General features: G+C 39.9%; 1 protein-coding gene and 1 pseudogene across 1 annotated transcript in view; both read right to left on the bottom strand.

Moving 5' to 3' along the window:
- JAZF1 (JAZF zinc finger 1) overlaps window positions 1-24767 on the bottom strand; it is a 334436-nt gene that overhangs the window by 265671 nt on the left and 43998 nt on the right. The window lies entirely within an intron of this gene.
- Window positions 6264-6361, bottom strand: LOC142873170 (uncharacterized; annotated as a pseudogene).

Raw genomic sequence — 24767 nt, 5'->3', positions numbered from 1 at the left:
ACAGAAGCAACAAACAGAAAATATTCATTTGTTTCCATGTTTATACTTCTTGACTACTGGAGACATTTCTCTTTAGAGTTTTATGTGTTAGGGTTTTGCTTCATTTTATTTATTTGTTCATTTATTCATTCATTACGTTTTTATTGAGGTAGAACATGTAATAAAGGATTTCCCTTTGATTTTATGATAAAATGCAAAACTAGGCCTTTATACAATATTGCTTTCTATCACATGACAGCAACACTTCAAGTTAAGTCACAGTGTTTCTTTGAGGAGGTTCCTCATTAGTGAAAGAGAGGTAATAAAATCTACCTTATCCACCTTAAAGTAGTTTTCTGAAAACCAAATCAAATGATGAATCCGAAAGTGCTTTGTAAGTAGCAAAGGGCATTATTATGCATTATTAGCATGGATAGCTATGGATCAGGAAATCTAGCGGCAAAACAGTATATTTACTGTCAAGAGACGTCCTAAGGGTATCTGTGTACACGTGGCATGCCTGTGCACGTGTTATCAGCAGAAGTGGAAGGAATGGTCCTGTGCTCTCTAGGTAGTGTTCTCATTACCCCAATGCAACTATATTTCTGCAAGCATCAGGGTTCAAGGTAGAAACAAAACTTGGGACAGCTGCCTGATCCTGAACTGAGTGGATATGATGGTGCAATACTAACATCTAATTTTCAATCATTACAACTGTAGAGCTCTTTTTTTTACTTTGCTCTTGTTTCAAGAGTTTGGTAGAGAAGGATACTTGAAATGTCCTGAGCCTATGATTTTATGATAATGTGTTTTCTTCACCTCCCCTCCTGCTGGTGACAGATAGGTGGCTACCTGAGAATTACTTAAAACAAGTACCACTAGGACAAAACTTTCTGAAAGAAACCTTAGTGGCCTCCAAATTGGCAACCAAGAGGCGGCAAACATTAGTAAAGGGGAAGTCACCGATATAACAATGAAGGGCAGTTTCATTAGCTTCATTCACTGAAGCAAAACTTGGACCAAAAAACTCATTATTCAAACCAGATGCTGCTTTTGTAATATCCACTTCAGTGATGAACTGTTTCAATTTTCTTTTGTTTTGAATATGCAATATTATAAAGCAGGCAAATCACATTAATAAAGGCCCACTTGAAGTTTGTCAAGTTAGTTTGAAAAAGAACTGGCTATAGGAAACCTGTTCTTGAAAGTTTACTGCCAAAAGTATTTTTCCTCTTTTTTAATCATGTGACAAAAGAAATGCTACAGTGGGTTTAAGACAAGATCAGTGAAATTACCTTTTAATGATAATTAGCCGCAAACCTTGATTGCTGCCAGCTCAAGTTATCTGGTCACAAGGCACTTTGCAAATGCTGTGTGAGTGTCGGGGAGCGGATGGGCGGCCGGGGCAGGAAGGCAGCAAGAAGGCAGAGAAGGCCGACCACACAGACCTCCGTGCTCGCGAGAAGGCAAATGTTCATACAAATTTGGATCAAGCGCAAAACTCCTTTTTAAAAAAGTCTTCTGATAATCTCCCTCTTAAAAAATTATTCAATCTCTTACCAGAAGAATGACAAGGAGCAGACCTCAATCCCCCCCCCCCTAAAAAAGTGAGCATCTCTAGTAAGAAATGGAGCCAGGTCAATCCTGGGAGAATGTGAAAGTAGAACACGGGAAACAGAGCCCAGAAAGACGACACTGCCCTCTGTACACGATCCTGGAGGGTTAAGGGGCACGCGTCTCAGGGGTCGGGGCTGTTGGGAGGTGAACAGAGCCTTGCAGTGCAATTTCTGGGTTCTCAACTGTTATCCTGCAAACAATGCAGTGTGACCTCAGGGGGCCACTTGTGTTGCTCTACGGTGATAAACTACAGTATTTAAGAAACTGAAATGATCACCACCTTCATTTTACAAACAGGACCACGGAGGCAGAGTGAATCCTCACAGAACTAAGTAATGGCAAAGCCAGTTCTCTAACCCACGTGTACTGACTCCTCATCCATCTGCTCCATCCATCTGTCCGTCCCTCCCTCCCACCCTCCCTCTAGGACAGTGACAAGGCTCTGAAGAACAGATACTAACAATTGCTACTGAAGAACAGTCACTGCGGGCCACCAACACTATGAAAGGACACACTCCACTGTGGCCTTGGGTGTGCTCAAAATCCACTCTGGACCAAGCACGGTGCGAGGCCCCTGAGCCCATTCGCCTCTACAATGCTCACAACCTAGGATGTATTTATAGCCTCATTTTACTAAGTCATGAGGCCTAGAGAGATGAAGTAACTTGCTTAAGCTCACACCACAAAGTCAGTGGCAGTCCTAGCTTCAGACCTGTTTTTCTAGCCACTGCAGACACCGCACATTCTACTATACTACTGACTCTCAGAATTTTGCTAAAAGACCTCCTCATTCAACTGATTAGGAGGAGTGCACAAGAAGCTTTGCCTGGTGAAAATAACTGGATCATTATATAAGAAATAAACGGATTCTATACAATGTTGACAATGCTTCTAAAATCTGAGTGTAAACATGGACATTTTCAGTTCACTTAGCTGAGAAGGTTCTTGCAAAATTCTAACTTTCCCTTCTAAAAATTCTTGCTCTACAGATCTTGAATACTCTGTTTATTACTCTTCTTTTCTCTTTTGAATAAAAGCTTAAGACCCCACAAGCAGAAGAGAAGGACAACGGGAATACTAACAAGCAGGAACAACTTTCCACAGAGACGGTCACCCAGGTAGGAGCCCATGGACCAGACCGTGGAGAACTTCATTCTTCCAGCTGGTGGCCGTCCTGTAGCTGGCTGGGCTCCACCAATGTTTTCACCTTCTGGCAACCACCTGCCACCTTTACCTTCTGGAAACACGGGCACCCAGCCAGCCTGGAGAATTCTGCTCTCTGCACTAAACACAAATACCTCTCATCTTCCAGTCTGAACAAGGCCCTGAAAACAAGAACTCATTGCGGGTTTGGTGCTACTGACGTCTTTGCAGTTTGTAATCTTCTGCTTGTAGGGAGGCTGGCCTGTTCAAAGCTAGAACAGTCCAAAGAGGCCTTTTCTGAACCTACAAGTTCAAGCCCACTTTCCTACATGTGTAGATTAAAAAAAAATAAAAGTGTTAGCCAGGCAACCTGGGCATGGTGTACTCTCACAAAATACAACCAGTTTCATTTGTCTAGTGACTTTTTAGAGTTTATTTACTGGCAGTTTCAGGTCTGAGAAAACAAAAATGAATACAACATGGGTGCAGCCCCTGAGGAGCTCCCAGGCTGGAGAGGGAGACAATATCCCCCAAAAGATAACTGCAATACTGGTGATAAGTGTGAGAACAAAGGTTTGCCAGATGCTTATACGAACGCTTACCAGATTTCCCATAAGAAAAGAGGACGGGAACTAGGGAAGCTTCATCAAAGAAGGGGCCATATGAACTGGGCTTATAAGATGACTAGGAGTTTTCTGGGCAACAAAAAGTGGGTGAAGGGACATTCCAAACAGAAAGGACAATGTGTTCAAAGACTAAAATTTATGAGCATCCTGTAGTCCAGGGAGTAAAGAGAAGCAATGTTTGCACGTGAGGGGAGGTGAGCAATGGGTGAAGGAAGGATCTCGGAGGCGTCTAGAAGTCAAAAGAAGTTTTAAAGCAAGGAATTGACATGTTTAAGTGTTTTTCTTATTATTATTTAAGTAATTCTGGCAGACATGCTGAGTGAGGACAGGAGTCTACATCAGTACTATACAAAAGAAATAAAATGCCAGCCACAGGGCCAAGCCACACATGCAATTTTAAATTTCCTAGTAGCCACATTTAAGGTAAGAAAACACATGTGAAATTAATTTAATAATGTATTTTAACCCCCAAACCCCAAATGATGATCATTCAACATGTAATCAACATTTTAAAAATTATGAATGAGATAGTTTACATTCTTTTTTTGTACCAAGTCTTCTAAATCAGGCACACTTACAACACATCGGAATTTAGACTAGCCACATTTCAAGTGCTCAAGAGCCAGATGTGGCCAGTGGTTACTATAACGGACAGTCTAGATAAACCAAATATAACCCGCTTAGGCAGCTGTAGCCAACAGTCCAAACAAGAGAAGATAAATCTCTGGGCAGATATTTCTTGCCCTTCAACATATGTTAAACTGGCATTGAAATGCAATTTTAAAAACTAACTTATTATCAAATAGGTAATATGTAATAATTTACAGGGTTCAAAAATAAAAATAATAGAACAGAGTACACAGTGAACAGTGTTGCTCCCACACTGTTTCTGTCTACCCTATCCTTACCCATGCCACTCCCTACCCACCCACTACAGGTAACCACTTTCATTGAATTCCTTTTGTTTGTTTCCCCTTTCAATGTTGCTTCCTACAGCTACTAGCAGATATGAATACAGACTCTTATTTTGTCTGCTTTCTACATCAAATGTAGCACAGTACATATTCTGTCTTATACCTTGTTTTTTTCACTTGATAACATATCTTGGAGATCTTTCCACATCAGTGTATAAAGAGTTTCCACGGTCTCTTTAAAAGGCTACACAATATTCCATTGTATAGATGGATCACGGTTTATTTAACCAGTCCTCTACTAATGGATACTTGAATTACTTCCAAGCTTTTCTATTACAAACAATGGTTTAATGAAACACCAACCAGATACGTCACTTCATATGTATGTATTCAGATGTATCTACAGGAAAAATTGCCAAAGCCAGATTGCTGGGTCAAAGGGTAATTGCATTTGTAATCTTGATAGATTACAATGGCCAAACTTGCCTCCATGGGGTGGTGCCATTTTGTACTCTCACAAGAAGTACAGCACCAATTTTTCCACAGTTGGTCAATGATGATACATAATTGTCACACTAGAATTTTTGCTAATCTGATAATGTGAAAACTGCTACATCAGCACAGTTTAAATTTGAATGTCTCTTATCATGTGTAAGGCTGAAGATCTTTTCTTAGGTTTAAATATAATGTATTTCATGTTCTATGAGTAATAATCTGTTCACATTCTTTGCCTATATTTTTCTATTGGTCTGCAAAGTCTTTTTCTTATTCATTTGTAATAGTTCTTTATAGACAAAGATTAACCCTTTGTCCATTGCAAACAATTTTTTTCCCTAATAGTCATTTGTCTCTTGAATTTGCTTATGGTATATTTTATCAGGTAAAAATGCTTTTATTTAAAGTTAGTCAAATTATCAATCTTTTCTTTTATGGCTTCTGCATTTTGAGTTATATAGTTAAAATCTCTCCTACTTTAAGGCTATAAGAATTTACCCATATTTTTTCTAGTCCTTTTTTGCTTTTAAGCAGATATAAATATACACTCATATTTAGAAATCCCTGTTAAAAAATACCATTTTTTACTTTTTCCAACTGAGGTAGACCAGACATTTGCTGAATTGCCTTCCTGATTTCTCCCTCCTTTCTTTCATCATAATTCTTCTGAATATCACACTGGTCATTGAATAAAATTAATTGATCAAGTTGGAGTTGGTTTGAATAGTATGACATAGGGAACCAACCTCATCTTTCTCTTGATAGCTATCCACTTGGCCTAATACCATGTACTAAAAATTTCATTTTTAGTGAAATTTTAGTGAAATTCATTATCCCACTGAAAACACAATATTTGAATACCATTCTATTTGTGTAGACAGCAACCTGGAGTTTTATAAACTCATGTTTCTAATTCTCTAGTCTAGACACTATAGAAATAAAATGTATGCTATTTAATTATTTATGGGGGCTGGGCACGGTGGCTCATGCCTATAATCCTCGCACTCTGGGAGGCTGAGGCGGGAGGAACACTTGAGGTCAGAAGTTCGAGACAAGCCTGAGTAAAGGTGAGACCCCATTTCTACTAAAAAAAAAATTTATTTGTGGGAATTGCCAGGTTTTGTGAAACTGCATTCATCATACCATCATCCGTATCTTTGAAGCAGATGTTTGACTTAAGAGACATAGAGACACCAAGTTTCTGCCATTCAGAAACTTACATATTGAAGATCACTACATGTTTTTCACAATTAATTTATTTAAAAAAGCAAACAATACAACACAATTAAAGCCTGGCAAAACTCTCACCAATGACAGAATTCTAGTTTACTCAAATTCCTTTTATATAATCGCCAGTGCTATATTCAAAATAATTTTTACAAAGAAAGAAAGAACAGGGAAAAACAGGAAGGCAAATCTGAAAATCTCTGGTCCATCTCAGCTGGAACATTGAAAAGTGGTATTTTTTGAGTTCTTCATAAAGATGTATAAAAATATAAAATGCCTCACAAATTTGTGTGTCTTTGCACAGGGGCCATGCTAATCGTCTATCTTTCTAATTTTATATATGTGCTGCCAAAGGGAGCATGAAAATGGTATTTTTTAACAAGGATTTAACATTCTCAATTATTTCTATTCAAAAGTTTCTCATACACTGGAATTTTAAAGTAAAAATGTGAAAGCTATAGTATTCTATGGCAAATGCCCTTGTACTCCAATACTAATTATTATATTCTATATTAGCATACTTCAATTTTTATCCAATCCATAATATACACATTACTCTGCCATTTGAGGCTGTAAAATTAGTTATTAGAGATCAGTTATTAGAGAGATTCACGCCCCACACACATGGAATTATGAGCAGCACATCCTTCAAAAATAGCCAGGGGACCATTTCCTGCAGGGGATGCTCATGTATTAGACACAAATTAGGAACTTTCACATAGGGGATAATTATTACCAGATAACAACAAACGATAACAAAATGATCCTACACAAAGAAGGGGGGAAATGCTGGGAAAGAGAACAGAATCCTGTGGAGTAGAGCTACCCCAGATGTGAATAAACTATAGCTTCTAAGACCCCAGTGGCGTCTCTAAAAGCAACAGAGTTGAAGGAGAAGCCAACAGCCCTGTGAACTTAGAGGCAGGGGCCATCTACTCCTGAGGCACCTCCCCATCCCATCTCCCTACCCATTCCCACCCCCAGAGCCTGCTGCTTCCCAAGGCAGCCTGCGGACAACCATTCACAAACCCGAATCTCCAGCCCTGAATTTCAGCCTTTTTCCAGCTCGCAAGTAAGTGCCTACTGGAGATAATTTGCCTTTATATCACACCTGAGTGCCTAAAAAACTGATGTCTACTGCCCCTCCCCTCCAACAAAACCCTACTTTGTTTCCCTTATGTCAATAATATTATTATTTTCCAAGCTACCTGGACTCCTTAACATCTTGGACCTTAAGCATCTTCTGACTCAACCCTCCCATGACCACCCTCCCACGACAACCACTCGCCACATGTCCTTGGGATGTCCTCCATCCTGCCCTTCCCTCCTGTTTCCAAGGCCACTCATCTATTTCAGACCCTCCTCATGACCCTGTGCCCACGTCATAATCTCTTGTTTCCTCATCCTTCCATTTACAATTGATTCCACATGTGGCTGCCATGTACCTTCCCTAAAAGGTACTTCCTCAGAAACCTCCCATGCTTCCCATTCCTTACATGACAGCCTAAAATTATGCCATTAGCCATTTCGCCCATTCAAAACAATATTCACTGAATACCCACTATGTGCCAGACACCAAATTCTGGACACCGGGGACACAACTAACAGACAAAAAGTCTTGCATAATCTTGAATTAACCTCTTTTCTCCTGCCCTTTGCCCCACTATTCCCCAATCTACACATCATCTGTACCAGCAGTTGTATCCAGGTGTAGTTATATATTCAATAATGCCTAATAAGCCCCTTCTATGTGTTGGATCTACTAGTGAAGACAGATACAGTCTTTTCTATTCCCTCTGAACCCTGCCATCCTGATATATGCAATCCAAACCCTCCACCCTCCACCAAGACTCCTCTGGACACCTAAGCCCGCAGCAGTGGCCATCAGTCCTTTCTGTCTTGCAACAGTGCTTATCTTGTAAAGTGTTTATTGTTTTTGTGTGGTTGGGGTTTTTCTATTTTTTTTAAACTTTTCATGGGTTTAATGAAACTCCCTAATTATAGTAGAGGTGTTGGAGAATTGCTTGTTCTCTCCTTTGCACTCCCCAGAATTCCATAATCAAAGAATATTACAGCCAGAGGAAACCTCTGACCCCAGTTCATCAAACCTATCTTATTGCTTGAGGAACTTGAGACACAGAGAGGCTAAGTCATAGTACCAAGTGCTAAAAACAAATGAATAAAAACATGAGTGGCGGACTGGCAGGCATCCTTCCCTCGTTCCTAGGGGAAGAAGATGCCTGATTCACTAGTTGCACGAAGTTCTTTCCCCCTGGAATTCATGCACGTGATCTCAAGCTGTGTGATGAATCACTCATGGCTGCTGCCCAGCCAAGGCCTAACTGAGCTGGGAAACCATCCTAAATGGGGGATTTGCCCGGCTCTGCCCTGCTGCCCTCTTCCCAATCCCCTACTTCCTGCAGTTGCTTGAGAATTCGATGGTGCTCACAAAATAAACCCTAAGCCCATATGTTTTCCAGATGCTAGACTGCCCTGTCCCCACCATCCTCCTTGAAATCCGGGGCTTCCCTTACTCTGACTTACCAATGCTTTAGCCTCCCCTCTGGCCAGTGAGCTGCCCCCTGCCAGAAAACAGAGAGCTATCTGACGGAGATAGCTGGTGCACCCAGGTAGCGGCAAACTAGAAATGCAATTAAAAGCATCTACAAGCACAAAGTAAGAATAACGCTACGAGAAGTACAATTTGGAACATGCTGTAGGGTCCAGGAGTTATCTACTAAGCTGTGAGACGTAACATGATGTATAAACAGCAACAATTTTAAAATCAGTTCCATTTCTGTATCTATGTGATTTTCTTACCACTCTATGAAACTCAAGGGTGGGGGGAACGTGTGATCCTATCTTCATCCCACCCCTGTGCTCACTGAAATGGCAACTGGTGCTCAACAGTGTTTCCTGAATCTCCTAAAGGTGAAAGACTAGTTTATCCTTTGCCTGAGCTGAAAAAAGTCAAATTTAACAGAGGTGTATTTGTACATGTGGCCAACGTAGATAAGAATGACTCATGTTTGTTCGTTTCTCTGTGGGGCCCAGAAGAGCTGATAGCACTTAATTAGGCAAAGATTATGAAGTCCGTGTTCATCAAATTAGACACCCTTCAGGTGTTGTTTAAGGCAGCTGTTCCATTATTTACAAGTAAATATGTATTCTAAATTTATAATTACCCTTTGATATCATGGTCTTTTGGTTTAGCTGAATCCCATTATCTTGGAAACTGTCAGAAGTTCTCACCCAAGCTACCTTCAGACCTAAAGGATAGTTTGTTTGGTGCCAGTATTCACAAGGGAAGAAAAGTTTTCAAGATCAAAGAATATTCCTTGCATTTATGAACATCTTTGAAAAATAAGAGACTTTCTACCTAGCAACAGCCAGCAAGTGGTCTTGCTTATTTCTGTTTAATTAAATGAATTGTTTAAACCAATAGAAATAAACCATTCTAAACTCCAATTTTAAATATTCTTCTGATTTGAGCTTCTTTGGGGAAATAATAAAGAATCATGCCTGAGCCAAAACTAAATGACACACACACGAGTCCTTCCATCAGAGGTACAGCTGCCAGAGTCTTCTATAACGTGCTCCCAAGCTACCATTGCAGCTTTTCCTCCCCCTTTCTCCCCTGTAGACAGAATGGACATCTTCCGCCAGGCTGCCCACCATGTCTGGAACATGCTGTGAGCTCAGCTTATGTGATTATTGACAGAAGCTTGCTTACCAGAACTCGGCCACCATGACCTAGGTCAGCCTAACAGTAACTGCTGACCCAGACCACATGCCTTGAGCTGGGATTGGTTCAGGCAAGTAGGGTGAGGCTGGGCCAGTGAGCAGGATTTAAGTGCCCTCCCCACATCTGCAGAGGAGGAATAAACAGAGGCTGAGGACCCAGCTGGGCCTGAGAAGTCAATGCAGCCTGCCTTCCATCAGTCCAACAGACCTAAGAGATGAAACACTAACGTAGCCTTGCTTCTAAGCTTAGGTCAATCCTGGTGCACTAATCAACAACACCTCCCCATGCAGTGATGCAGCATTCATTTTTTCATCCATTCATTCAATCTCTATGTAATGAGCCCCTGCATAGTTGTAGGCAAATACATCTCAAACATGTCAAATCTAGTAAACTTCTAGTTAGCTGGAACCCACTGAAGCATAAACTTCCATCAACTGGAATGATGAGTTCCTTCATGTAATTCTGTGGTCCCCAACCCCAACGGACTGGTACCAGTCCATGGCCTGTTAGGAACTGGGCTGCTGAGCTCCACCTCCCCCACCCCCAATCTACTGAAAAACTGTCTTCCATGAAACTCAGGAACAAGGCCACATAGCAGGAAGTAAGTCGCAGAGGAGCAAAGCTTCATCTGTATTTACAGCTGATCCCCATTGTCTGCACCACTGCCTGAGCCCCAACCCCTCTCCCCACCTCTCCACCCCTGGTCCATGGAAAACCTGTCTTCCATGAAACCAGTACCTGGTGCCAAAAAGGTTGTGGACCACTGATGTAAGTGACATTTTGGCCACACTGAACTTGTTTCCTGAATACACCAAGTTACTGATATTCTATCTAAAGATGCCTCTTCTCCCTTTTTTCGACCAGAAGCAATCAGTTCTATTTATCCTTAAATACATAGATGTCACTTCCCTTGAACGTCTTTTCCAACCCCCAGGCTTCCCAGAAGACTGTCCAGTTACGTCTCCCTCCACACCTCTCCCCACTCTCTCCTCTAGCCACACTGCCCTTTTCTCAGTTCCTTCCATGTGAAGCTCCTTCCTGTCGCAGGGCCTTTACACATGCAATCTGCTCTCATAAAAAGCTCCTGACCATACTCCAACTCATGACCACCCTCAGCATCACAGCTCCACGGCTCACCCTTTCATCAGACTCAGTCTCACCCTCTTCAGATCCCAGTCCAGCAAGGCAAAGTGTTCCCTGGTCCCCACTGTTATTCACCCTCATGGCATCACATGCCTCTCCTTTCCTGCACTTATCAGAGATGTACTGGAAGAACCATGATATTATTTGATTAAATTGTATTTCCCCACTAGACTGTAAGTGCCATAAGAGCAGAGACCATGACTGTTTTTACCTATTACTGTAACCCCTGTGACTAGCACAGTGGCACACAGTAGGCCCTCAGTAAGTACTAGCTGAATGAGTGAATGACCTTCTCCATAGTATTTGTGTCACTACATTCTAATTGTCCATTTGTGTACAGGCCCCTGCCAGCCATATCAGAAGCAGACACTTTTCCATGATTTATTTAAAAGGGAAATAGGGCCGGGCGCGGTGGCTCACGCCTATAATCCTAGCACTCTGGGAGGCCGAGGCGAGAGGATCGCTCAAGGTCAGGAGTTCAAAACCAACCTGAGCAAGAGCGAGACCTCGTCTCTACTAAAAATAGAAAGAAATTAATTGGCCAACTAAAAAAAATATACAGAAAAAATTAGCTGGGCATGGTGGCACATACCTGTAGTCCCAGCTACTCGGGAAGCTGAGACAGGAGGATTGCTTGAGCCCAGGAGTTGGAGGTTGCTGTGAGCTAGGCTGATGCCACGGCACTCTAGCCAGGGCAACAGAGTGAGACTCCGTTGAGCCTCAAAAAAAAAAAAAAAAAAAAAAAAAAAAGGGAAATGGGCATGTCCCCATATCACCTGCACCTTGTATACACACATCTAGTAATGATGGAGAGTGAAAACAAGGGTCTTAAGATCCTAAGATTGATGATCCTTACTAAGGTCAAGAAGAAGTAGCCTTAGAATAGATCCAAAAAAGTAGAAATCATAACTAAAAATAATGGAGGGAGTAGTAGTATTCAGTGTTTCTGATTAACTATGACCAAACCAGAAAAGTCATAACCAAAGAACCCCATTTCCTAATTCTTCTGTTGATGTTCCGCTGTTTTGACCACTTGAGTAAGAACCAAACCAAGTTAACAAGAGACAGTAGCAACATGAGATGTGCAGCTTCTAGTGCCTGCTTTGGCCTGACTTATGCCCTCCCAAAATTCATTTTTGGTCTTAACCCTCAGTACCTCAGAAAGTAAGTCTATTTGGAGATAAGGCCTTTACAAGAAGAAATTAAAATAAGGCCATGAGGTGGGCCCTAATCCAATCTGATTTATAACAAGAGAAGAGCAGGACACACAGAGACCCTAGGAGCCTGCATGCACAGAGGAAAGACCAAGTAAGGACACAGGGAGGAGGCCACCCTCTGCAAGCCAAGGAAAGAGGCCTCAGGGGAAAACAACCCTGCCAGCACCTTGATCTTGGGCTTCTGGTTTCCAAAACTGTAAGAAAAATAAGTTTCTATTGTTTGAGCCAACCAGTCTATGACACTGTGTTATGGCAGGCTGAGTAGCCTAAATGATGCCCAAGCAGCTCTTGAGGGAAAGAGAAGGAAAATGTACCGACCATGCACTGCCCACCCTACTCTACAATCCTGGATGTCATCTTCTCCCACTGCTGTCCCTTTCTTCTTTATTTCACAAAAAAGGGCACTGAGGCACAAAAACAGCCGAGCCAGAACATGACTCCTGGGCTATACGCTTCCAAATTCCATGTCCTTTGCACATTACCTTGAGATTCTAAAGGCCAAAGTATAAAATATGGAAGCAGGTTCTATTTTGTGTTTCTTAGCCCTTAGACAATGGGTGAGATCACCATTTTAACTAAGTTGAAGAACCACATACAATTGTATGTATCACCCAAATAAAGTGACTGAAATGCTATGGAACAGATGTGAATAGAAAGTAATTTTGCTTTTTAATGAGCATTTTGACCAAATCAATACTACAAATGCTAAGCTGTACGATGCCATTACTGTTTAAATGCAACTGCCCAGTTGATTGGCTCAAAGAAGCATTATAGTAGCTAAAATGTATTTTCTCTTTATAAGAGGAGTCTATTATGCAAAATAAAGTCATAAAAATTTTAATCGCACTGCTTAAAGGACAGAACCTAGTCTAGCCTATAAACCATGGAAAGGCTGAGAAAAAAAAGGCAGCTGAATGCTTAATCAGCTGTCTGTCACTTTCTGAATGGTGCCTAATATTCTAATTATTAGTCACCACACTGAAAAGGTGCAATTATGGAACACGGAAGATTGCTTTTTTTTTTATTGTTAACCCACAATTTGGAAGGCCTTCACAAAAATATTAAAGTCCCCATAAGCTATAAAGAAAAAAAAATGATTAACAGTTAAAATTCAGTTTCCCCCCTAAAGCATAAAAAAAAAAAAACAGCTTTCAAGTTGTATTGACAGATATGACTAACAATTGTAATCACAGAAATAAATTTAGTAAAACGATAATTTATCTGTCACAATTTACTGAGGGGGGAAAAAGTGCAGCACAAGCAGCTGAATTGCGAAGTTAAATGAAATCAAAGATAGAACCCAGTTTTTAATGAAATGTGGAGCATTATTAATTGGTTTCCTAGCAACAGCCAGGCTAAAATTACTTAACATGTCTGTTCAATCACATGCAAATTTGAGTGTTATCCCTTAAACGTTGATTATAGTTGGTCTTTTCAGATGCAAATCCAATGTGTAAAGTGAATGTAAATGTTGACAATGCTGATACAAAAAATCCCCTGATTAACATCATTCTGGTGTTCAAAGCACCAGAGTTGAGGATCATCCCTTGGAAGGACTGCAAGCTGCCAGGGTTGCCCATCTTGTCTGCCATCTTCCTTTACCTGTCCTCTCTGTCCCACCTCACCATGACCCTTGCCCCAATCTAAGCATTAGAGATGACTAACAAAACAAGTCTGCTGGGCCCTGTTGATCTGCAGTGCTAAATGATAGCTGGATGATGCTTTCAGCCTAGAATTCAATCAGATGATGCATAGGCTTGCCAACCCAAGACTAAGACTTGTCTCAAGTGTGGTTTCGCAGATGGAACCAGACCTTTGAACTACTCACTCCATCAGAATGAAGCCCAAGCAGACAAACTCTCTTTAAGATCCCCAAATAAGGCAATCTTCCTCAGCTATACTCCGGTCTTATCCTGTGTTTCAAGTGTAGCATGTTTCACAGTCAATGTAGGTGCCAAGAAATGGGTAGGGGTAGGAAGGATGTAGCCCTTCATAATTGCCATCAGCCCCCAAAGCCACGCTAATAAATACTTCCCCAAGCAAAAGCAAAGTGCTCATTCAATCATGCAACAAATATTTCTTGCACAGTTACTAACTGCCAGGCAATGATTTGATTGCTGGAGACACAGCAGTGAATCAGAAAAAATTCCTATTCTCACCCTCCTAGTGCAGGGGAACGACAAATAAATGAACACATAAACAATAACATTTCGGGTCATAATAAGAGCTAGGAAGAAAAAAAGTAGCTTAAAGAGGAGAGGGGGATTAGGGATGGGGGACCATATCAGATAAGGCCTCTCTTCTGCACAGACCTAAATGAAAAAGATCAAGCCAGGCAAGGTGGGGGGAAGCAAGCGTATATACCCCAGGGCTGGAATAAGCCCAGAACAGCACAGAAGCCAAAGGGGCTGAGTATGGTGAGGAACAGGAAGGAGGGGAGATGATGAGGTGGGAAGAGCAACTTTGAGCTCAGTTCCTAAACCACCTTCCAATAGGCTGCGTCCCTGAGCCCCTGCCTTATGGTATTTCAGGGACACTATGTCTCTAGAGCCACCTTAGGGGTATAGTGCAGGACTACAAGATGAAGCAAAAGCCTGCCCTATGAGGACAGAGGTCAGCCCACCTAACCCTAAAAGTCCTTTCCTCTTCAGGTCAAGGCCCAGTCCCCTCTACAACCCCCACAAGAAGCTTCCAAGCCAACTGGAAAGTACGTTCTTGAACTGATCTCCCCTACAGAAGGTAGGATGGAATTTCTGGCCAAAGCTCCCAAACCTGTAGAGCCTTTGAAGGTTGAGGAATCAATGAATGGTTTGTTCCAGACACCCAGTCAAGGCTCTGGGATATCCCAGGCCATGGTCAGCAGCTCAGGACATATGAGGAAGTTCTGAAGCTTGCTTTTGACTAGAATTGAGAGTCTATGGACAGCTACACACCAGGCCACAGATCCACAGACTAACCTTATGAGTACTGGGCCAAGGGAAAATGGATAGATCCTTCCTCCAAAGCATCTCAGCCTAGCCTTATAACTCATGCCTTAAGTCTTTGAAGACTTTAAGAGTTACTATTAAATACAAATGTCCTTTAGAGAAACGTGTAGTTCATGGTGGTGGTGGGGCTGAGGGTTTAGCTTGGGGTAGAAGATGTCAGAGAAGAGGAACCTATAGAAGTGGGATGGAACCAGACTATCCAGTGGCCTAGACTGGGCCTGATTTGGGAATGGTGATAACAGCCACGCATGCAAAGGGAGCTGTGATACCTGACTGGATGACATGAACATTTCACCAGGATTGCCTTAACTCATGTTAACCCTAAGAGACAAATACCTCTGGCACTTCATTTTGCCTGGGAGGTCTAAAAGAAAAAAAAGTGCCAAAGAGTTTAATTTCATCAACATAAAGGTAAACGTCAAAGAGAAAGAAAATGTGAATTGCCACTCAAGTAGATAGAGGAGAATCCTCTTAGTAGCATCTAATCAGAGTTCCAAGAGGCCAAATTAAATTTTGAGTTAAAAATCAAACAGGCTATATATATATGACTGTAGTCCTGGTCATGGAGATGTATCTTCTAGGCCAGTAGTTCTCAAAGTATAGTACCCAAATCAGCAGCATCAACAATATCTGAGAACCTATTAGAAATGAATATTCACAGGCCCTTCCCCAGACTTAGTGAAATGGAAATCTGCAGTGGACGCAGCCATCTGTGTTTTAACAAACCCTCCAGGTGCTTCTGATGCATGCTAAATGTAAGAACTACCATTCTAGGCCAATTCTGCAAGACAGTATGTCTTGCCGAATTTATACTTTAGCACTAACTTGCTGCAAATTATTTCAATCAACAGGAAACCAAGGATAGCTGCACTGTATGTACCTTCTTCACGATGGCATGCATTCAAAATAAACACACTCATTGTGTGAATTCTCTGACATAATGACTTTTTCAAAAGAATACACCACTCAGAACACAAGATGCTGACTTCTGATTTCTTAAGATAACCAATTGTTCTAAGAAAGAAGTAAAAAGAAAAAAAGTTATTCTTTAGGAAACTCACATTTGGGGTAGCCTTCTTAAAGAGCTTTGAGGATCACTGGGATCTCTGTTCTTATGCTAGACTCTCTTCCCTGACCCTCCTTGGCCAACTCAGTCCAGGATACATCCTAAATTAGCAGGAGCTCCCTGGGGCTGGACAGAGGGTCCGACTCATACAGAAGGACTGTAAATACCCCCAAAACGCTTGCCCAATGGATAACTCCTGCTACTTCTCATATTTTAGAGAGGACTGTTTAATCTTTTAGTGTTCCTGACGATAAAATGGATATTACGTAGGTGTATGGTTATTAAAAACTTTGAAGATGAAGAAACAACCTAGAAGATGCTTTAACCATTATAACTACATAAGAAGAAATCTACAGTCAGAAGGGTGAATCTTAATTTTAATTGCACATCAGAATCACTTGCAGTGCCCAATAAAAATGCAGATTTCTTGGTCCCATCACCAAACATTTTGATTCAGTTGGTGTGAGTTGGGGTCCAAGAATCTGCCTTTTAAAATAAGCATACCCAGGTGATTGTGGTGCAGGGATTTGTATTTAAATTACCAATGTGGTCACTTCTCCAGTTTTCAAAGGGGATTAGGAAGGGGTAATGACAGTGTATATTTTACTTAGGGAAATAAAGTAAAACTATAGCAAAGAACTACAAGTTCCTTTTTCTCTTATATGCATGTTGAAGTAGTTGAGAAAACTACTTTGTATGCATCTTGTTAGTGTAACTTTTTAATAAATTTTATCACAAAAGTTATACGTGTTCACTGAAAAAAATTAGAAAAGTAAAAGAAATAAAGTATGAAATACCTATAATCCCACCCTCCAGAGATAAACTGGTACATTATATTCTTCTAGATAATGTGCTGGCTCTTTCCCCACACACTTTTTTAAAACAGTGGGATCTGCATACACGTGGTCATTGTGTTACGTGCTTTCTACATCGAACAGCATTGTCAACATCTTCCCACCACTCCTTGATTCTTTTAGATAAAAAATGATAGAACGCCTAAACGTTAACTCTCTGCTAGTAAGAGGTTTTCTTTTTTTATCAAGAAATTAAAACTCTGTTTCTGTGGCCAGTACATAAATACAAATATTTGTGTCATTCATACAAGTATGCTAAAAATCTTATTGTTTCTTATTAAAGTGATTTAGCATTGATGCAGAGTTTATTAGTAACTTTTACTAGCTCATTAGCTCATTTCAGTGAATATATGTACATTACTGAGGCATCTAGACACAACTACATTACATTAACACAAGTATCAACTTTAATGAAACTTATCAGGCCAAGGTTTTTCTCATTAAATCAAAAGAGAGTAAAAAGACTATGGGAATGAAACTGAGACCAAAAGGTTAACATGCCCTGAGCGTTTATAAACTAATTCTATTCAACCAGGAAGTGGTCAAATAAATAAATGCATTTCACAGAATACATTCATCATAACCTGAGAGCTAAATTCTTGCATGTTTATAAATGAGGCATAAAGAATGTGAGTTTATATAACTACTCACATTCAAACTTGCCTGCAAAGCCTGGTATCAGAAAGCTTGCAATGGCTTCAACACTTAGTAGTCACATGAATGTAAGCAAGCCACTTAATTCTTCTATGTTTTGGTTTCCTCACCTGGAAAATCAGGATACTAATAAACAATAATATCTGGGCTAAGTTACTAAGAGTTTTCTAAGGGCCAAACAAGATAAAATATGAAGTTCTATGTAGACGCCAATGTTATCAAGAGTGTAGCTGATCTCCCTCTCTCTCTCTGGATATGGTGCTCACTCACTAGTTCTTAGTCTATTGTCCACCCCCAGTACCCCTCTATTTCCTGAACACAAGAGATTAGATACAATATCAAATGTATGCATGTCAGGCCAAGAAACAGAGATTAACCTTTCGATATAAGGCCTAAGAACTGCTTTATCAAACTCACTATCACGATGAAAAGTCAAGTTATATATTCTGGGAAATTCTTTGTGAATAGTAATTCTCTGAGAGTGATGGGACATGGTCCCAAACTGAGCTTATCACCACTAGGGTGAGCTTTTTAGAAACAAAAATTCTCATGCCCCATGTCAGAGATTCTAGTCAAGTTTTCAACTTAACCCTGTATGAAATTCTGAGATGCCCTCACCTGTCACAGTAGTTTCTAGGCCAACTTACTATTGACATTAAAGATTGTTTATCAGTTTCAGTAAGTCTTGGAACCTTCAGTAAAATACGATTGAACTGCATGTCAGTGATTTGTATATTCACAAAGAGAGAAGGCCCTTAAAATAACTGTTCTCCATCACTTAAAAAAAAACATCTATCTACAGGAGTCTACCTGAATATACACAAAAAACTCTCTCCCTACTACTTAAGGTTAGGGAAATAACAGAAGATTCCCAATCCCTTTCAAAACACTTTTTATTTCTCCACAACCTTCTGTCCTTACATAAATAAAAACACAATATGCACCAGATGACTGGAATCTGTAAAAATACCCTTAAAATCATAGGTATCCATGTCTCTTTGTCTTTTTCCAATTTGCAACAAGGAAAATGGACAGACATTTCACCCCATAACCTGATCTTTGAACATACTGACAAAGCTCTGAATACAACACTCTTTTATTCATTCAACAGATGACCAAAATAAGCATTTCTTAACACCAACCACAAATCTTTAGGGCTTATCCCAGAGGAGTATCCTATAATTTGCATAGAGTTCTGTTACCACTCTTTTAGGCAGTCAAATACTGCCTGATTTTTCTAGCCTCTGGGTTGGAAAACTGGGTTGTCACTTTGCCATGGGCATTCGTTCTCAAAAGTTTCCTCTGCTATGGGAAAATCAACATAACACTTCTCTCAATGTACCATTAGATATGACTCTTGAAATTTAATGGAATGGAAAATTGCAATGCACAAATCTTCAAATTTACTGTATGAAAATCTCACTTGGAACATATGGGACAGAGACTTACCAACTAAAGCACTGATTTTTAAAAAACCAACTCTTTGATCATACTGCCCCCATGATCAGATGTTTCTTGGCTAAAATATTATTTCTTACTTGGAATCCCATGGAAAATATCATTATATGTAATTTGCCTAGTAGAACTGATGACATGGAATGTATTATGTGCTCATTTTGAAAACATGTGAGCTATTGGTCACTTGATTACCATTAGAGAATACTAATTAGGGTTAGCAGTATGTGGCAGTCTCGGCCCAAAAGACAGAAATCGTTAGGGAAAATGAGAATCAGTAAGGCTCAGCTAATTTACAATATTGACCACAACATGAAATCAAGTTATGTTCCAGAACCAGAACTCATTAAAAGTGCAGTGGAGAAAAGGGAGCAAAGACTGTTTTGTTTAGAAACTTAAAGACTTGTGGGAACAAAGTATCAGGCTACCCATAGCTTAGGGGAAACCACGAATGCCCATAAAGATTTCAAAGGAGTCAACTTCAAGGGCAGGGAAGGATTCTTAAGGGTGGTAAGGAGAGGATTAACTAGAACTTATAAAGTGAAATTATTACAAAAGCAATTTGAGCTACACATAAGGAAGCAATTTCCAGCCATAATTTTAATTAGGAGCACAGAGTGATCCTCTGGGTAATGATGACCCTTCATCATTCCCATTATTCGGAATTACCCGGCATCCACATGCATAAACATAAGAGTGGAAATTAAACATAGACATGGAAGAAAGGTCAACCATAATCAATTTTTTAATCCTCTAACTGCAGGTGAAACTTTCCAAATAAAACACCAAAATTAGCTGGGCGAAGGAGTACACGCCTGCAGAGAGAGCTAGCTACTCCAAAGGCTGAGGCGGTGGGAATCACTTGAGCCCAGGAATCCCAGGGCTCTCGATTTATAGATATTCCATTTCTAAACAATTGATAAATTCGGAAAGCCACCACTAACTCCCACCCTCACCCCCAACCCATCTCTGACCCTTCTCACTACTCCCTACTATGAAATGGAACTCCCTGCAGCTGCAGCAGTAGAAACAAAAGAATCTTTATGGCTAGACATGGAACTTTGGAGAAAATGTGAGTGGAAGAAAGGAAGAAGCCATAAAAGCAGACACTACTTTTTGTGCAGAGGCAAACTCTGCCTCTGGCAGGCAAGCACAGCTGGCTCTCCCCTTCCCAAAAAAAGATCACCCTCCAAACCTCTCAGATGGTCTATTCATCTTTATTTTACCATCTTATTCATTAAGACACAAGATTGATTTGGTTTAACAAACATCGTTTTAAAAATGCAAGTAATTATAGAAGTAGGCCAGACCACATCAGTTATTAACACTATGAATCAGATTTACCTTCCTACCAGCTATAATCGGCTGCCTTGAAGAAATCAGAGTTTTGATTGAGAAAGATTAAAATGGGAAGAAAGGTAAAATTAAATTTAGAAAATAGAGTACTAAAGGCATACAGCAGGGAAGGAGTATCACAATGAGGAAGAAAATCAAAGCATCATGAACCTATCCGCTGCCTAGATGAAGGGGTACAAATAAAGAGAGACAGTGACACAAATTATGCACATTACATTTACTTTTTTAAATCTGCCAGGAGAATCCAGGAAAGAAAACAGATATTTTCTTTTCTCTTCTTCTTTTTTTTTACCAAGCAGTAACTTGATTTCAGGACCCAGAATTCAACCTTGTATTAATACTAGCCTTAGCTTCAACTGAAAATAAACATCTTTTGTGTACCAGCCTGGAAACCTATCCATTGTAATAACTTCTTACTGCGGCCTCCTAGGACCCCAGCTGCCAGGCCAACCTCATCATGGTCCTCACTCACAATGTTCCAGCCACATGGGTCTCCTTCTGTTTCTTGAAGTCGCCAACATGTTCCTACTTTAAGACTTTGCACTTGCTGTTTCCTCTGGTAAAAACAGTCTTCTTCCAGAGTCCTTTACATCACTCTGGTCTCTTCAGATGGGCCCTTCCTGACCCTACCCAATGCTGCCTACCTGCTATTCTGCAAAACTCACACCTAACTGCCTGTCTCTATGAGTCCCATCAAAAACATTACCTTATTCATTTATTTAATTACTTATATGTCATCTGTCTTCCTCAATAAAACTCAAATTCCGTGACAGCAGGGATGTAGTCTCTTGACTGCTGCTGTCATCCCTGTGCACTAAACAGTGCCTGGTGGATTCTGAGTGCTCCATGAATACCGGTTGTTCAAAAATGAGTTTTAATAACCATGTGGGACACCACCTCTTTTTTTAATTTGAGGATTTCTCCATTATGAAAAGCATCAAAGGCACAGTCAATAAATATCTCTAACTAAACACCTATGGATCAAATACCCAGAGCTGGGTCACTATCATTGTTTTAAATTTACTACTAATTGTCTTTTACTGAAGAAATACAACAGGACTCTGGTTCCTAAAGAGCACCAATGACAGCCCAGTCTAAGGGATTTATTTTTTCTTACACCCAAACTTCATTTTAGTTAGTTTAAAAACACGATCCAGAGCCAGGCATGGTGGCTCATGTCTGTAATCCCAGCTACTTGGGAAGCTGAGGCACAAGGATAACTTAAAGCCAGGAGCTCCAGATCAGCCTGGGCAAAATAGCATGACGCCATCTCTACAAAAAAAAAATTATAAAAACTAGCCAGGTACAGCAGGGCACACCTGTAGTCCCAGCTACTTGGGAGGCAGAGTGGGTAGGATCACGTGAGCCCAAGAGTTCTAGGCTACAGTGAATTATGACCACACTAGTGCATTCCAGCCTGGGCAACACAGCAAGACCTCATCTCTTAAAAAAGAAGAACAAATCAAACAGGATCCTATAGTGATAATATAAACTTCATGGTAGAGAGGATATGAAAAGAGAGGATTAAAAAAATATATGTAAACATAGGTTTGTAATTTCTACCGTATATTGTCCAATCCTTTTTTGTACTATCATTTATAATCTTCTATATTATATTTATTTATACTCTCTGTTGGATTATAAATTCCTTGGGGTATGGAATTCATGTCCAATTCCTCCCACCTCCCAAATGCCTAGCATTGTGCTTTATAGATACAAGTACTCAATAAGTTTCAAATGAATGCCTGAATAATACTTCCACTATTACTGGAAGTAACTCAAACTCTAAGCTATCTTGCTACAAGTAGCCATTTTCTTAAATGATAACTGGGAAACTCAGGGGGAGCAATATGTTCCTTATATAGTAGTATCTTAAGTTATGATTGAGAAATACAGACTATTTGAAACATAAACATACACACGTTACATTGCCTACTCAGAGAGACACAAGTTTGAGTAAAATTTAAACATGAAAATTTCTAGTCCCAAAGTTCGCGTTCCCCAAAACTAAAGAGCCCTTCCAACAGGCTACATACCTAACAACAGAACTGAGTTGCTACTACAAACTTTAACAAAAAGGCAGATATGAGACAGAAGTTCACTGTGCAGCACAAAATACACTGTTTAATATGTAGGGGTTGCTACATGTTATGAGTTTTACAATTGTTCTTATGTCAGTTAATTGCTTGTAAGAGCAAACAGCACCCTGCCACATGTTCACAAGCACATGTTCTTTGGCTATTTTAATAAGAACTGGCCTGGATTTATAGCAAAATAACTTTACTTAGGACTTTCTGCCAATATTTTATCTGATAAACACACCCCCACACATGGACATCTGGGGACGGCATTTGACGCACTGTTTTGAAAGAACATGGAGGAGATGTTTTCAAAGGCAAAAAGGGAGCTTCAAAAGAAACAAATACTTTTTAAGTCTGATCAATAGTGAAGATCAGAAACTATAAACTGCCTCTTAAAAACTCATTTCGGGGTGAGGTGCAGTGACATGTACAGCAACATCAAAAACAAAATGCTTATAAACAAGTTGGTGGTATTCTGGCTCAGTAAGTGGTACCAACATAAAATTCTGTTTGTATCTATGTATCTAGGTAGACAGAGGTTATCAACATATTCATCTCCAGTCCTCTTCCTGTATTAACATCTTGTGCTATTGTACTGACTCTTTTATTTTAAGCAACTCCGTGTAATGAAGTTTCTGCAAGCTGCTGAGATTGGCAACTGTACAAATTATCTTTTTCCAACCTCCCTATTTCACCTCAGGAAAAAAACTTCATTTTTTTCCAAAATATATAGACAGTACAGCCAATCCACAATGCTACTATGGAAGCCCCAAATAACAAAATAACAACAACGATGAGCAGAATCACAGCAAGAAGTAATTGCTAAGTATTCACTGTATGTCAGGTAGTGTGCTCAATGTTTTGTATTTATTATCTCACATAACCCTTACAACTCCATGAAGAAAGTATATTTCCCCCTAATTTATACACAGTTACTTGTTTAAGGTCATACAGCTAAAAATAAGTAGTAGGACTGGAATTTGAACCCAGTTTCTCTAACTCTAACCCAATGTCTTCATCTACCATACCGATGCCCTTGTGATCTCTTAAATGAGAGGTCAACCTCACTCTAGCAGGAAAAGATAAAAAGCACCTGGATATATACAGGGATATGGCCCTGAACCCCTCCAGCAAGGATGAATCTAGACCAGGGGTGGGGAACCTGCAGCCTCAAAGCCACATGTGACCTTCTAGGTCCTTAAGTGCGGCCTTCTGACTGAATCCAAATTTTATAGAACAAATCCTTTTATTTTTATTAACACATTTTTGTCTTTTATATATTTTTTTTATTTTAAAAATGAACACTTATAAAATACCAAATAATAAGTTTCAACAAAATAATCCTTCCAGATTGACAGGCACAATTAGAACATTAGCAAGCCATAAGGGCTAAACTGATGGCTGCTATGCCCATGATTTAGTTCTAACTTCCCCCACCTGACTGGCACCACTACTGCATCAGGCTGGTTGGCGAGAGTTTATGGGAGATATACTTTAAAACATACATTATTTTGTAAATATCTAACTACTATGTACTTAATAATTTCAAAAAAATGAAAACTGTTAATTTTAAAGTTAACTAACCTTTTAATGACTTTTGTTATGTCCGCTTCTTGTTGGAAAGCATTTGAATATTTGGTTGATATCACTTAGTTATATTACCTAAAGAACTACATCTAAAGAACTACAGATGGAATTGGTTGAGCTCTCAGTAGATGACATTTTAAAGTCATTATTTGATGCTAAGAAAGATCCGATTGAAATATGGAAAAATGCAACAGAACACCCACGCCTTCGGCAATATGCCCAAAAAATGCTTTCTTGCTTTTCAACCACTTATTGCTGCAAATCCACATTCACCTACCCATAACCCAAATCTTATGTGTCCATAAGATCACAAATGCCTGATACCTTCTAGAAGATCAACTGAAACTTCATACCTCCATGCTGCAACCAAATATTTAAACGCTTTCCAACAAAAAGCAAACACAACAAAAGTTATTAAGAGATTAGTTAACTTTAAAATTAACAGTTTTCATTTTTTGAAATTAAGTACAAAGTAGTTACATTTTTACAAAATAATGTACATTTTTAAGTATATCTAATTGAAGTTTCTTGAATGTGGCCTTATTTGATTACAGCTAATTAATGTGACCTTCCAACATGAAAAAGTTCCCCAACCCTAGCTAGACACAGTAGTGTGTTCAG

This window comes from Microcebus murinus, chromosome 9, assembly GCF_040939455.1.
Source record: "Microcebus murinus isolate Inina chromosome 9, M.murinus_Inina_mat1.0, whole genome shotgun sequence".
NCBI classification, from domain to species: Eukaryota; Metazoa; Chordata; class Mammalia; order Primates; family Cheirogaleidae; genus Microcebus; species Microcebus murinus.
This window is presented reverse-complemented; position numbering and strand designations above follow the sequence as displayed.